The sequence below is a fragment of the Equus caballus genome, unplaced genomic scaffold (genome assembly GCF_041296265.1).
Source record: "Equus caballus isolate H_3958 breed thoroughbred unplaced genomic scaffold, TB-T2T haplotype2-0000451, whole genome shotgun sequence".
In the NCBI taxonomy this organism is placed as follows: Eukaryota; Metazoa; Chordata; class Mammalia; order Perissodactyla; family Equidae; genus Equus; species Equus caballus.
This window is the reverse complement of record NW_027221893.1, coordinates 2,148,427-2,164,011: the sequence shown is the minus strand read 5'-3', so window position 1 is coordinate 2,164,011 and position 15,585 is coordinate 2,148,427. Positions and strand designations below refer to the sequence as shown.

The following is a 15,585-nucleotide window of genomic DNA, read 5'->3' as shown; positions in this document are numbered from 1 at the left end:
TTTGGGGTGGGGGCTTTGGGACACGGGTGGAAGGGTGGAGACTGAGACTGAGATCAGCCACAAGGGCAATCCCTCATGTTGACATAGTGAAGTCCCCTGAGAACTCTGATCATGGAGGCTCAAGGAGCATCCTTGGGTGGCACTGTTCTGTGCATATTGTCACACATGGATGCCAGGAGGGTAACGTGTCCTTAACTCCATGGGGAGAAGACAACGGGACCTCCCCTTTTAGCACTTTTCCTGGACTCTACTCCATACATCTCTTCCTTTGGCTCATCTTTTCTGTATCCTTTCTCTGTGTAAGCTATAATTATGAGCATAACAATTTTCAGTGAGTTTTGTGAGGTTTTTTTAGTGAATTATCAAACTTTAGGGTATTTTTGGGAACCCATCAAACTTGCGGTTGGTGTCAGAAGTGAGGCAGTCTTGGGGACTGTGCCCTCTAACTTCAAGTTGTCCTAAACCGTCACAGATAGGAAGCTCACAGAAGGTATAAAGAACATTTAAATTCATCCGTAATCACACCGTTCAAAGAGAATCACAGTTTTATTTTGGTGAACCTCTTTATACATGTGAATATTTGCAAATCTTGTACGTACCGACGTGTAACATAATTTAAAAATGTGTATACCCTAAGCATTTTCCCACGTTATTAAATATTCCTCAAAACAGAACATTTAAGGACAACGTAATATCCCATGGATCTCCTGTAATTTAATCATTACCCAGTTGTTGTGTTTTTAAGTTATTTACAGTTTTCATTATTATAGTTAATTCTTGGATGAACATCCTTGAGTTAAACCTCCACATATGTGCATGATTATTTCTTTAGGATACATTCCTAAAAATGCAATCATTGAGCTTCCTATATTCTGCCAAACTCTCCTAGAAGGTGGGGCTGGCCCAGGGGGTGGGACTTTGGTGTCTACATCCAGACTGGAGCAGCACACACTCCCTGGAACAGTAGAACCTTGGAGGGCAAACAGAACTCAGACCTGAGCAAACTCAGTGACCCACAGGACTTGTTCATATCAAGTACAAGTCACATCGACTATGCACTTGACTTTGTCAAAAATTTTAGAAAGCCTTCAGATTCATAGGGTGGGCTCTCACAGCTCTTTGTAGGGGCAGTCTTGATAGAAAGTTCTTCCTTCTGAGCGGAGTCAGCCAGGTAGCCTTTTGCTTTGCCTAACATTTTGCTTTGGTATCTTCAGATGGTTTTGCTTTCAGAATCGCAAAGACTGAGCTCCCTTGAGGAAACTGAGGCAGTTACCTTCCATCCCTGTCTCTCGTTGATCTAAATGTAAGCAGAGTCATCATATACTCAGTGAAGCTAGTGACCATTAGCTTGTGTTCCATTTGCCACAGAGTTCAGAGGGCAGCCCAGGACTAATGCACAGTTCCTGAAATGAATACACCTTGAGAAGTATCCTCCATCCTTCCTTTGTCAAGTAAGCTGTTGGAACACCTGTGAAAGATTTCTGGATGTGGAGTTTGGAAAGTGAAAGGAATGAGCCTGGGCAACACTGGCACGTAGTGCCCCTGTCTAACTCTATGTCGCAGAAGTTTATGTTCCTGAAATGTCATTTCAGTTCTAGGTGAGAAGGTGAATGGAGAGGGGAAAGCAGAGGGCTATGCCAGCTTCATGTCAGGCAGTTTTCAGCTGCCTTTTCTCTAGACCATTAGTTTATTGATGGTAGGTTGTCTTTCCAGCAAATCTCTTTTGATTGCAAGTGTAATGAAGGCGTATTTTAGTGTCCTTCTAGCTCTAGGGAGAACTCAAGCTGGTTCCTCTCATTCCCACTGAAGTGTCAATGCCAAGGCTGATTCATCTAGATTTTTAGAGCCATCATTCCATCTTGAGGGCTTATGACTACTCTGAGCCATCATAAAGGGGATGTGTCTACGTGGGGTAATTCAGATGGTGCTAAGCAAAGTCTTAGGGCACAGACAGGTTTCTCTTTGTCAAGGATGCTGGCTGCTGTCCTTCCCAGATGCCCAGGAGAAGAGCAATTAACATGATGGTGCACAGTGCTCACCTGAATGGTGGAAAGCAGGCATCAGCTTCAGCCTCCATCCACAAAGCTCCTCCAGGTCCAGGGACCCCAGCCTCTTTCCTTCATCGGCAATGCCAGGCTGTCATTCCCACTCTACTGGGGTGACCCTCGGCAGGGTGCTGGAGACCTCTCGAATCCTGTTCACTTTCCTGGTCCTCCCTTGGGAAGTGAGAAGAGGCTCCTGTATACCCTCCTGTCTGTAATTTTATCCTTAACTCTTGTATTCCATGGGACCTGGTCTCACTGGGTGCCCTGACAGGAGTCTAACCCTCATGTTTCTCTTTTGCTGCTTTTCCTGAGCCTGTGAGATTTTTTTGTGGCGGGAGAAAACCTCATGCTCACAGATCAATGAGCGTATTCTTCTATGCCTATTGTTCAGTGCAGGATTTTGGTCTTTTGAAACTCAAAGGATACGGGCTCTTGAAACTCAAAAACCTTTTTTGCTCAAGACTGTAGTCCTTGCCTTGAGTTTCAAAGGCCTGTTTTGAACCTCAAAGACCAAGCACTGACTCTCTCTCTCTTTGGATACCTGCTAGAAAAAACGCTACACCGGAGTCAGTGGGTGTAGAATGCTCTAGCTATTGAAGGGGTAGGAGGAAATACCTGGAACAAGAAAAAGAAATTACGTCAGCTTCTCTTTCACAATAACCCATCCCAAGTTTCTTCACACAAGAAGAGACTCAGAATTCAAATTCAGGTCAGTCCTCCTTCAGCCTATATGAACCTAAGTGTCTTCTGGAGTTTGTCCAAGGAGAGCAGTAAAATTAGAGTGATGAGTAACCATTGTTGATTATTTACCCCAAGAAGTAAGCTGAGCGTTTTAGATGGAACATCGTATTTTCACAGCAATCCTGTGAAATAGGTGTTATTGTTCTTGTTACCATTTTCCAGATGGGAAAACTGAGACTCCTAGGGATTAGGGACATGGTTAATTAGTGATGGAATTAGAAGAGAAACCCAATCCAGAGCCACATCTCTAAGCTGTGTGAAAAGAGGTGGAGGTGATGCGAGCTTGGTGAGTCAAGGAGTCAAAAGAAAGATTTATTGGACTCTCAAGAGCTAGCAGTAGTGCTCTTTTATTCACAGAATAGCATGGAGTAGTGGGGGACGGGACCCGTGGGCAGTGAGGAGCTGCTGGCATGGGGACGGGACCCGTGGGCAGCGAAGAGCTGCAGGCGTGGGGACAGGACCCATGGGCAGTAAAGAGCTGCAACGTGTTGAGGGTTAGAGCTAAATTTATAAGGCATAGGTATTTGAGTTATTTCTTTACAAGACAAAGGAAAGATCATGAAAAACGTTGTTAAAATGATGTCAGTGTAGGTGGGGTCTGGTTATTGGGTGGTCCTATAACTTTGGGTAAGAATCAGATTGGATTAAGTCAGGACGTCCTATGCTTCCCGGAGGATGATATAGTTCAGTATGTAGGGCAGGATGCCTTGGGCTTCTCTCCCTGGGGCAGCCTTGATCCACATCGGAGGGAATGTAAGAAGGGTCAGTATGAAGAGGGTAAATGAAGAAGAGATAAATCGAAGGAGTCTCATCACTGGCCTATTGTACATTCATCTTCCTTTACCAGGAACACCCTTCCCTCAGATCCTGTGAGGTTGAATCCTTTCGTTATTCAAGTTTCGGATGACAATATTATAGACATCATCATCGACCACCCCAGCCAACCACCCACCGTGTGCACACCCAGGACCTCAGCCACATTTTGATGAATCCTGTTTTATTTTTTTAAATAGCATCGCTTCCTCTGGAATGGTCTTGTCATTTATTGATGTTCCTCTGTATTTACTATCTGTCTTCCCTTTCTAGAATCTCTGGAGCATAAGCTTTGAGGTGAGGCACTTGGTGGTTTCGGCCTCTTGTTTATCCTCAGTGTTTAGCACAGTGCCTGGCTTCTACAAGCTTGCTCCGTAAATCTATTTGAGTGAGTTTGATTGAGTGAGAAGGAGCACTCAGAAAGGTTAGAAAGAGAAAAGCCCCATCTTGCATATCTCTAAGCCACATTTCAGAATAAAAATGACAAGCTTAACCGCTCATTGCTTTTCAACCTTGACATCAAAGGCTGCTTAGGAAGGTCTGGCTGGTTTGCTTTGGGGCTGCCTCTTTAAGCGAGGATCAGAAAGCACCTTTAATGTTGAGCTTCATTTGTTTATCAAAGACAGAGGAGCCTTTGTCCTCCGTCGCAGCTGGTATGCAGCAAGATGGGAGCATCCTCTGCCTTGTACTTCAGAGGAGCCAAATGTAACTACAACGGTGGTTTTTCAACTCCGAAATAATCCGGGAATGTGCAAGTTCAGCTTAGACACCCTAAGAGGAGGAGAGCAGGGAAAGTTCAGATTATAACCCGCTTCTAAAGCCCTTTATGCAGATGGGAAGACCAGCTGGAGTGAGTTTCTGAAGTTCTGCTTCTTCAGAGAATTTAGGGGTTCACCAGCTTTTGGGCTGTGCCCACCAAAGATGTCATGGGTACCAGGAAAGAAGGCATCTGAAAGGTAGCCACTGCAGCCCCTTCTAGCTTTTTCCCCTGAACTTGACTCATTTGAGTATCACTTTTACAAAATTTTGTCATATCCAAGGACCACCTGTGGTTAATATATGTAATTATATATATAATATTATAATGTATATACACGTATCACACCTGTCACACAGGGATGTGTGTATGTTACTATACTTACTGTCCTTTGTTTATTTTGACTCTGCATTTAAATGAAAACTTTACATCATTAATATAAATGGAAAAGAAGGAGAAGTATCAGTGACCTTAGGTGGAAGGGAATTAGAAACATAACGCAATGAGAAGAAGACAATATTATTAATTCTCTGCCTTTTAAAAATGAGAGATTAGCAAATGTTAGGTGTTAGAGACATCTGAATAACCAAAATTAGACTTTCTCTTTTTTATCAGAAAGAATGAAGGAAAGTTGAAAAGAGTATCTTTCCTCCTGTGTCTGTTGATCTCATCACTGCTGTTTACCTGAAGACATCTGGCAGAACGCCTAAAACGGTGGCCGTGTTTTGTCGGCAGCTTCAAGAACCACTTCACTCTCCAAATCTGGAATCCCGTCTGTAATTTCTGGCCAAGTGATCACCAGGCCTGTCTCCATCATTTGCTCTGAAGGAAGCTCAGTCTTCTGACACAATCCACGCCAAGTTCTCTCTCTTTCGAGTGAGAAAGTCCTGGAACCAGGAGTTTGAGTGGGGTGAGAAGGAAGCGAGTCCTTCGCAGCCTGTGAGAAGACAAGATATTTCAGGCATATGGAACAGCATTTAAAAAGGCAGAAGGAGACAGCACGGCCTATTTTAGGGGAACTGCAAGCAGTTAATTCAGTGTGGCTGGATCCACATAAAATGCCAAAGGGAAGGCAGAGAGGGGTGAAAGAAGAGGTGGGAAAGAGGGAGGCGGGGTGCGGGTGCAGACCCTGGGGAGCCAGCAGGCCATGCTCCTGACTGTGGACTGCAGTTTTGACGCCAGCCAGGTACTTGCTGCCGTCCTTTGCACTGGTATTTATAGGTAAATTGTATTTGGGTGGCAACAGCATTCCCTTCTGGAAGAAATCTATTTTTGCTGCATGAATATATTGATAAGATTTGGGGGTGGGTGGGAGGGATGTGAGGGCTTCTAGGATTTTGTTTACCTTTCTGGGATATGCAGGCTGAGGGCAGAGATGTATTTCTAAGGATCATGAAAGGGGATTTGTAAAAGGCTGGGCAGCCTAAGAGATAAAGGCTGTTAGGGGAGGAATTTCCATTAGGGGAATAACGGAGTGTCTGATGGGAAACTTGAAGAAATTTCTGCTCTCAAGGCAGAAGCAGACACGGAGACACTGATTGAGCATATGTAGTTTATTTAGGAGGTACAGGGACACACCAGGGAGTGAGGGGGCCATACAGGGAAGGAAGGCAGCTGATTAGTGGGCCAGTAGTAAGCCGGCTATCACAGTGGCTGCCTCAAACTTAATCCTGTGGGGTAAACTGAAACTCTGGGAAATGGGGTAAAAAACTGCCTCAGAATCATCGTGCCAAAGGGCAGGTCAGTGGTGAGAGGCCGTCCCCAGGGAGATGTTAATTCCCAGGTGCTGCTGACGTGTCCTGGGTACAGGCAGAGTCGGATTCTGAAATGGGGGCAGCGTTTCCAGGAAGACGAGGCTCTGAGTGTTGAAGTCAGAACAGCACGTGGAAGCGGTCGGAGCGGCTATGTGGAGAGTCACCGGCACCTGCTTGTCTGGTTTGGCGTGTTGTACCTGCTTTCCCAGGACTCACGTGAAATCTCCCATAATCTGCCCATATGTTGTTCATGCATTGGAAAGATGAATCTGATGGGAAGATGTGACTCATTGCTGAGTGTTGCCTTAAGTGAGGCTCCACAGAGACCTGGCACTTTCCAAGCAGGCCGGCCTCATCTGCTGATACAGCTACGTTGGAGTCATCAGATCCTTCTTAGTTGCAGTGATAAGAATGCAACTCTGACTTAAAAACCAAGTAAAATGAAACTTATTGGATCTTAGAACTGAAAAGTCCAGGGGATGGTCTTCAGGTACAGCTTGATTCTAAGAGCTCAAATGATCTAATCAGACTTTGGATTCTCTCTCTTTCCATCTCTTATGTCTATCTTTCTCTGGACTGATTCCATTTTCTCCTTATTATGATAAGATGGTTTTCAGGAGCTTTAGGCTTGCGTCCTGTTTTTCCATCCACCCTAGTAGAAAGATGACTTCTTCTTCTCTTTTTTTTTTTTTTTTGGTGAGGAGGATTCACCCTGTGCTAACATCTCTGTGAATCTTCCTCCATTTTGTATGTGGGACGCCTCCACAACATGGCTTGATGAGTGATGTATAGGTCCAAGCCTGGGATCTGAAACTTTGAACCCCAGGCCACCAAAACAGAGCATGCAAACTTAACCACTACGCCACCAGGCTGGCCCCTAGAAAGATGACTTCTTTTAACAAACAATTACAATGAATTTCAAGACTGAGTCTCGTTGGCTATGATTGGCCTTCCTTGGGTCACGTAGACACCCCTGAAACTCTTGCTGGGGCTAGAGTGGCTGCCCAGCACTGATTGGGCAGGGTGAGTTCACATACCTACCTACCCTTAGAGCCAGAGGGGTGCTTAATTCAACCCAAATCTCACAGACTGAGAAGTAGAAAAGGAGCTGTTTCCTGGGATAACATGAGTACCATTGATAGAAAATGAAGAGTGCGTGGATGCTAGGCAAGCAAGAGCAAGAGATATCCACTACAACCAAGAAAAACCAACAAGATGCTCACAGACCTGGGAGCTCAGGCCTATTTTAAGGACCTAGTACAAAACCAGCATCTGAGGTTACCATGACCCCAAATACCCAATCTTGATAACCAGCCCCCTTCCTGAGCCAGACCTACAGCTTCCTTTCAAAGCTGCTGACTCCAGCTGACGGATGAGGGTCCCAGGGTTTCCAAGGCACTGGATTTCCATTGACTGCTGTAACCTTGAGCTACAGACTTTATTGGCAGTATTTAACACAAATCTGTTTTCCATCCTTGTCAGATCCCGCTTCAGTATGCGCCACAGGAGGAGAAGTCAAACGCTAAATTGATTTCTTTAATGGGGAGTGCTTTGCAGCTGATAGCAACCCTTCTGGAGATGCGTTAGTCAAGTTACAATGGAGTCTTTTCTCGCTGGCTTTTATGGACTCTCCTCTTTGCCAGGAGTATAGGACTGTGATATCATCATTTGCCTGTTTTTTCTTTTAACTGGAGACTAAGAAGGTCAGGGCTCCCACCTCCCGCCTCTAGGTCAGAAGCTGAGTCTTTCTAGGGAAGATTTAACTGTAGGAGTTAGTATCTTGAGATTGCCAAGAATGATTAGTGTCAAGGTGTTTCTTAGCAACTTGAGCGCAATAAGGGGCTGGAATCGTGTGAATGAACACTTACTTGGGAATCTGGGAGTTGGCCTTCCTGCCTGTTTGTGGGATTTTATGGACTGTTTATACTGTAGTTTGAGATAATTTGGTGATTTTTCTAGAATATAGTGAGCTCTTGCTTACTTCTGTTCGGTAAGGATTCGTTCCATTTCTGTGTATAATAACAATAATAATGGTGATTGGGGGCATACCCTTGTTCTGTGCTGGGCTCTCTCCATTGTCTCACTCAGTCTTCACAACAGTTCCATGAAGTGGGTCCTGTTCTGCCTGCTATGCTGATGAGAGCCTGGAGGCAACAAAGTTACACAGCTTGCCCCAGGTCGTACAACTCATGTAATTAGGAATTCTCAGGGCCTGTATTTATACCTTTGTTTGAACTCCAAAGATTGTTCTTTTAGCCACCCCTGTATATTTCCATCCATGAGAAGGCATTGTACACTCATCAAAGACGGATTTGGTGCCATCTCCTAGGATAAGGACCCAAATTTAGAGCATCACATTCTGGAGTGTGACACAAAGAGAAATAAAAACTGGAGGGATGTGGCCAATACAGATCTTCTTAGCCACACCCACGATACCAACTCATGAGGAAGGACCATCTTTACTTCCTAGTTGTGTTGATCATAGAAGGTGTATTTTCAAGGTAGAGGCTGTTATCCTGTTAAGATATCAGGTAGATTTTCTGCAGGAGAAAAACCCAATGGTTTTTGCGTCTTGGAATCCATCATGTATCTTGTCTTCAACCTTCCGAGATCTGACCTCTCAGGGGACACCGAGGCAGCTTAACACAACTGCATGACCAAAAATGACTTACTGTCTCTGAGCCTCAGGTTTTCCATCTGTATAATGGAATCGATGATGTTATTAATTACACAGGATAACTTGTGAGGGTTGAATTCAGTATTATACATTAGGGCTTCAAGAGATGTCAGTTGCTACTATTTTGTTTTATGTTGCTGGGCTTCAATTTTTACATCTCTCCAATGAAGAAGCTGGATCAGCTCCATTTCTGAACCATGACTGTCACCTGAAAACGGATGGGGCTGGCTAGGGCAGAATGAGGCAGGAAACTGAGATCTGTGGACAAACTTGAGGGGTCAGAAACAGCTTCAGAAGCGAGAGCAAGTTCGGTCTAGCTGGTGACACTTGGTGTCACGAGGATCTGGCTACAGACAAGAAGTGGTAATTGAAGGTGGCTGTTGGCGTTCAGCACGTCCAACAAGGGATGACGGGCGACATATCAGGCTAGCAGAATATGATGAACCTGTCACTGGGTGTTAGGGACTGAACCAGATACCATTCAGAGACAGAGCTCTATAGACTGGATATAGACAAGGTTGTAGACAGGGGATGATGTTCCAGTTACTATTTCTGTGTAACAAACCACTGCCTAACCTAGTGGCATCAACTGACCATTTTATTAGGCTCATGCATTCTCTGGGTAAGGAATTTGGGAGGGCTTGTCTCTACTCCCTGATGTCTGGGGCCTTGTTTGGAAAGACGTAAAGCCTGGGAGTGACTCAGTGACTTGAAGCAGGAAACATCTGGAGGCATCTGCACTCACTTAGCTAGTGGTGATGCTGGTTACAGCTGGGACCTCGGCTGGGGTGTCAGGCAGAACACTTCCTATATGTGATCTCTCCATCTGGGCTAGTTTGGGCTTCCAAACTAGCATGGCACTAGGTCTTGAGACTGAGTGTCCCATCAGAGCGAGGCAGAGGTACATAGCATTTTTACTATTAAGCCTCAAAGTCACATAGTGTCACATACTCTAGGTTCAAGAGGAGGGAACACATACTTCGCTCCTCAGTGAGAGGGAGGGCGGAGTGACATTGTAAGAAAAGCCTGTGGGATGGAGATTTTGCTGCATCCATCTTTGCGAAATCGAATCTACCACAGGTGTTTATAGTCTAAGTTGTTATTGTGTGAATGTTAATAGCACAGACTGGAGCCAGACTGCCTGGCCTCATGTCCTGACTCCACCACTTACTAGCCGTGTGATGTTGGGCAGGTCGTTTAAACCCTTCGTGCCTCAGCTTCCTCATCTATGAAATGGGACTACTAACAGGACCTATCTTTTTGGATCGTTGTAAAGATTAAATGAACTAAGAACATGGAAAGTACTCAGAACAGAGCCTGGCACATGATAAACTAAAGGCAGGTGTTTCCTATCATTATCATCACTAAGAAGGTTTCTGAGGCAGAGACTCAGGCTTCGGGAACTAGCCAGGAACAATTCAGAGGCCCAAACGAAGGAGCAAGATATAGGTCAGCCTATTAGAAAACAAGGACTGATGCTGATGTAGAATGTGAGACAAGAACTGATTAATTGCTTCTCTTTTGGATCCGAACTGATCCCAGAGGTGGGGCCTCTGTTTTAAAGGCAGACAGGAGCTGGGGGCCAGTGGCCCCTGCAGGGGCGAGGTGGGCTCCAGGCACAGGAAAAACACCAGGCCTGATTCTGTCACATCTATTAACCGTCTGACCCCACCACACTTCCTTTCGCCTTTCTCCACATAAGCCCCTCCATGTCTCATCGTGCCTCATCTTACTTGCTGAGTGACAGGCCTGGAACTAAGCCGTGTTACATCATCAGTGAGTGACAGAGGAAGGAGGCCTAAGCCATCATGACAAAGGATTGTCCAGATCTGTTTGGGGAATATTCCAGTTGAAACAGAGGAGGAGAGCAATCACATGGGTGGGCTCCACCACAGGCTTTATGAAGCCCCTTGGTATAAGTCAGAGTTTTTTCGTGGCAGATGACAGAAACCCAGTTCCAACCAGCTTAAGCTAAAAAGGGAATTTATTTGCTGCTTAACCGAAAAGTCCGGGAGGAGACAGTCTCACTTGGGTCTATATGCTCCAATGATGTTGTCAGGAATCCTGTCTTTCAGAACCACTTTCCTTTCTTATTTACTTTTAAATTTTTGGCCCTATTCTCAGGATAAATCCATTCATTCATTAATTCATTCATCAAATAGCTATTATGGGTTTATTATGCACTAGGCATGTTTTAGTGAATAAGACAGCAAGTCCTTGATCTCCTGGAAATTATTTCCCGAGGAGGAAGATAGAATAAACAAGCAGACAGATGAAAATGTATGTATCATATGATACATTTACATACATACAGCTACTAGTGTAATGGAGACAATAAAACTGGGTACGGGAATACAGAGTGACAGTAGAGGGAATAGTCACAGCAAATCTCTCTGAGCTGGTGACGTGGGAAAAGGGACGCCTGTAGTGAAAGGGAGCCTGCTGTGGAGGGAAGAGTATTCCAGCAGAGGGAACAGCCCTGCAAAGACTTTGAGGCAAAGATCGTCTTGCTGTCTTTGAATAACTAGAAGGAGAACAATATGGCTGGGCCTTAGGGACCAAAGAGGAAAGTCATGTGAGAACAAGTGGGAGAGGCAGATGGTACAGGGATTCTGGCCATGGTAAGGAGTTTAGATCTTATTTTAAGTGTAATGAGAAGCCATGGGTGACTTTTAAGTGAGGGATCAATATGATCTTATTTGCCTATTTAAAAGATCACTCTTTCAGTTTTGTGGGGAATGTGTTGGCAAAGGAGGAATCAATTCTTGGTTCAAGGCTGACATCCTTCCGGATTAACAACCCCTCCAGACAAAGTCCCAGGGAGAGATCTCATTGGTCAGCCTTGAGTCACATGCAAATTCATGGACCAGCCACTGTGGCCATAGTGATGGGATATTTTGAATGGCCCAGTTGAGGTCCCATATCCACTTCTAGATGTCGGAATGGGGCTAGCCCCACCCCATCCACTGAGAAGGAAAGAGTGATTCCTTAATTGAGAACTGTGGGTACACTTAACAAATGAGGTGATGGATGTTGGACAGGCAAAAGGGATAGAAGTCCTCTGTGCTCCTCAGTGACATTCCCAAAGTGAGGACATCCATCTCTGCTTGAGCACATTCAGTGATATCCAGGGGCTTCCTTCCTCCTTGCCTCTCCTCTCCGTCACTCACCAGAGCAGCCACTAGAGAATGGCTAGAATGGAAAGGCATTTCTTCCTGGTTTTAAACTAGGGCCATTTCCACTATGTGGTCCTTCTTCTACTTTCTGAAGCCTGTCAGGTGAGCCTAAATACTGTTCCATACAGCCCTTTGGAAGAGAGTAGCAACATCTCCCTCAAGTATTTATTTGTCTACCCTGAATAACCTCGGTGGATTCCTTTCTCTCCCCAGGTCACAGCCCCTTTGTCATTCTAGTTGCTTTCCTTAGAGTCCTTAGGACTTCATCAGATTTTCAAATGCTCTATTCTGTTAATGGGGCGGGGAGGAGTGACTCCTGGTTTAACAGGAGCAATTTCTTATTTTAGGCCTAACCTAGGCTGAACTAAAAAAGTATGGTGTGCAAATGAAGTTGTTCCCAGCTTAGACAAAGAAGTCACTAGTCCATCGATCATTGATGTTGGGGGCAGATAAGGGGAGCAAAAAGCAGCTTGGAAAGCAGAATGGGAACTTACCAGGAGGGGGGATGTTCCTGGGGACCTTTGGGTTTTCTGTAGTTTGTAGCCCTCTTTTTTATTTACAGGAGGAAAGTTGGTAGGAGTATTCCTCCCATACCATCCGTATTTACCTTCAGTATGGAATTCATCATGTTTTATAGTCATGCATTTATTCAGCAAGCATATATTGAGCACCTACTGCATACCAGGTACTGGGCAATAGGGATGTAGAGAGGAGCAAACAAATCTTCTGGACTCAGTCTGTTGTGTGGACAGATCAGAAAATCACTAATGGTAATGAAGTGGGATCAGGGCTATATCAAGAATATATGCTAGTGAGGATCCTTCTAGGAAGTGCCTGACACTGGGGCTGAGGGTGGAGGATGGATGGGTGAGGCGGGGTGTGTGTGTGTGTTCTGGGCAGTGGGAACAGTATACAAAGAAGGGCACCAGGGCTTCAGAGAATAGGGTGATGTGAGTTAAAAAAAAAGATGGGGTGGGGGGGAGGATAAATGGGATACAGCCGGATATTAAGCTTGATCACTAGACAAGGTAGGTCTGGGCATGGCATATGGGGGCGTTGGGAGTGATTGAGAGTGTCAGTCATGGGCAGTGACAAGATCAGAGTTGTGTTTTACAAAGGTCACTTTGATAAATTTGTAGGGGGTGGACAGAGACCGAGGTGGTCAGAGGCGATGACAGGAGCTTGATGAGTGGGCAGTAGACCAGGGCAGCATGAAAACCAGAGCAGAGATAGCGGCTGTCTTAGTCAGTTCAGGCTGCTATGACAGAATGCCATAGACTGGGGGCTTAAACAATAGAAATTTATTTCTCATCGTTCTGGAGGCTGAGAAGTCCAAGATCCACGTCCCAGCGAATTTGTTGTCTGGTGAGAACTCTCTGCCTGGTTTGCAGATGGTTCTTTCTTGCTGTGTCTGCACATGGCAGAGAGAGAGAGATCATCTCTCTCGTGTCCCTTGTAAGGGCACTAATCCCATTCATGAGGGCCCTACCCTCAGGACCTCATCACCAACGAGAGGCCCCCCCCACCTCCAAATACCATCACATTGAGGGTTAACTTCACTATATGAATCTGGGGAGGACGCAAGGATTATTCAGTCCATAGCAGTGGCCAAAGGGACAGAGGGACAAGGAGGGAAGGAGATGGAGTTGGGGTAATATCGGCAGCCCTGGTGAATACCTTGTTCGAGGAACCGAGAGGTGGCAGGCCAGGCTCTGCACCCACATCCTTCTGGACCCCGCCTCTGACCAACAGAATCTCAGTCTCTTCTCAGAGATTCTCCTGGGAGTGAAACCAGTGTGAATAGAGAATCCTTATGGGAATTACAGGCAGATTGCCATCATTCTGCTTCTGTCTCCTCACCTTTAAAATGGGGAGAGTAGCGGTAACCCAGCTTTTGGATGTGAGGATTAAATGAGATAGTTGGTGCAAAGCAGTGAGCACAGGATCTGGCACAAAGGGAGGCCTTCAATAAATTATTCTTATTATAGTAGTTTTGATTTTCCTCTAGTCGGAATAGAATTTAGTTGAAGTTAGTGACTGTGTCACGGCTGTGTCTCAGGCTGGTGTCTGCCGCCCTGAGCTAAGCCGTAAAAACCCCTAGAATACCTTTTCAAAAGCCTGTCAACCTCTTGAGGCTCCTACACTTCTTTATTTTATTTTATTTTATTTTATTTTATTGTAGTAACAGTGGATTCTAACGTCATATAGCTTTCAGATGTACGTTGTAATATATTTCGAATTCTGTGTAGATTACATCGTGTTCACCACCCAAAAACTAATTATAGTCCGTCACCTCGCATGTGAGCCTCATCACCCCTTTTGCTCTCTCCCCTCCCCCCTCCCCCTATGGTAACCACCAATCCAATCTCCGTGGCTCTGTGTGTGTTTGTGATTGTTTTTATCGTCTGCTCATGAGTGAGATCACACGGTGTTTGACTTTCTCCCTCTGATTTATTTCACTTCACATGATACCCTCAGGGGCCATCCAGGTTGTCACAAATGGCCGGGTCTCATCATTTCTTATGGCCGAGTAGAATTCCATTGTGTATACATACCACATCTTCTTTATCCATTCCTCCCTTGACGGGCACCTAGGTTGCTTCCAAGTTTTGGCTGTTGTGAATAATGCTGCAGTGAACCTAGGGGTGCACGTGTCTTTCTGCATTTGTGTCTTCGACTTCTTTGGATGAATAACCAGCAGTGGGATAGCGGGATCATAACGGTAGATCTATTCTTAGTTTTCTGAGGATACTCCCTACTGCTTTCCATAGTGGCTGCACCAGTCTGCGCTCCCACCAGCAGTGGAGGAGAGTTCCCATCTCTCCACATCCTCTCTCCGACACTTGTCTCTTGTCTTGTTACTTAGAGCCGTTCTGCCCAGAGTAAGGTGACATCTCATTGTAGTTTTTCTTTGCATTTCTCTGATAGCTAATGATGTTGAGCACCTCTCCATATGCCTGTTGGCCATCCGGATATCTTCTTTGGAGAAGTCACTGCTCAGATCTTTTGCCCGTTTTTTTAATTGGGTTGTTGATTTTTATTGTTGTTGAGGTGTATGAGTTCTTTCTGTATTTTGGGTATTAACCCCTTATCCGATATACGGTTTGCAAGGATCTTCTCCCAGGTGTCAGGTTGCGTTTTGGTTTTGTGGATGGTTTCCTTTGCCGTGCAGAAGATTTTTTGACTTTGATGTAGTCCCATTTGTTCATTTTGTATTTTGCTTCCACTGCCCAGTCAGACGTGGTACTTGAACATAGGCTGCTAAGAGTGATGTCAGAGGGCTGACTGCCTATGTTTTCTTGTAGACGTTGCATGGTTTCGAGTCTGACTTTCAAGTAAAGCCCGAGGGAGGAGGCTGCAGTTCCCCGAGAGCGAGCTTGGCAGGGACCCCGCGTCCCTGTCAGCGCACCTTCCCGCTCCACAAAGGTCCAAAGCGTGTGGGCGGGGCCCGAGGAGTTCTCCCAGGAGGGTGTCCCTGTCCCTGTCCGCAGTCCACCGCTGGAGTGGGCGGGGCAGCGGGGGGGGGGGGGGGGAGCGTCTGGGCGGCTGCTGGGCCACCCTCGTGGGAGGCGTGGGAGGCGTCGGCGAGCCGCGCCTGCCTGCCCAGAGCCGAGCCCGGCGG

General features: G+C 45.7%; 1 long non-coding RNA gene and 1 pseudogene across 2 annotated transcripts; one reads left to right on the top strand and one right to left on the bottom strand.

Annotated features, from left to right (window-relative positions):
* The window catches only part of LOC138922106 (heparan sulfate glucosamine 3-O-sulfotransferase 4-like), a 145,764-nt pseudogene that overhangs the window by 94,930 nt on the left and 35,249 nt on the right, over positions 1-15,585 (top strand).
* Positions 528-13,813, bottom strand: LOC138922132 (uncharacterized). Of its 2 annotated transcripts, XR_011435210.1 has the most exons (3): positions 13,641-13,813; positions 5,041-5,293; positions 528-2,660 (listed from the first exon to the last, which is right to left on the bottom strand). It is a non-coding gene; the product is annotated as an uncharacterized lncRNA (long non-coding RNA). The 2 variants fall into 2 exon arrangements; XR_011435209.1 differs by lacking the exon at positions 13,641-13,813 and having other exon boundaries at positions 5,041-7,684.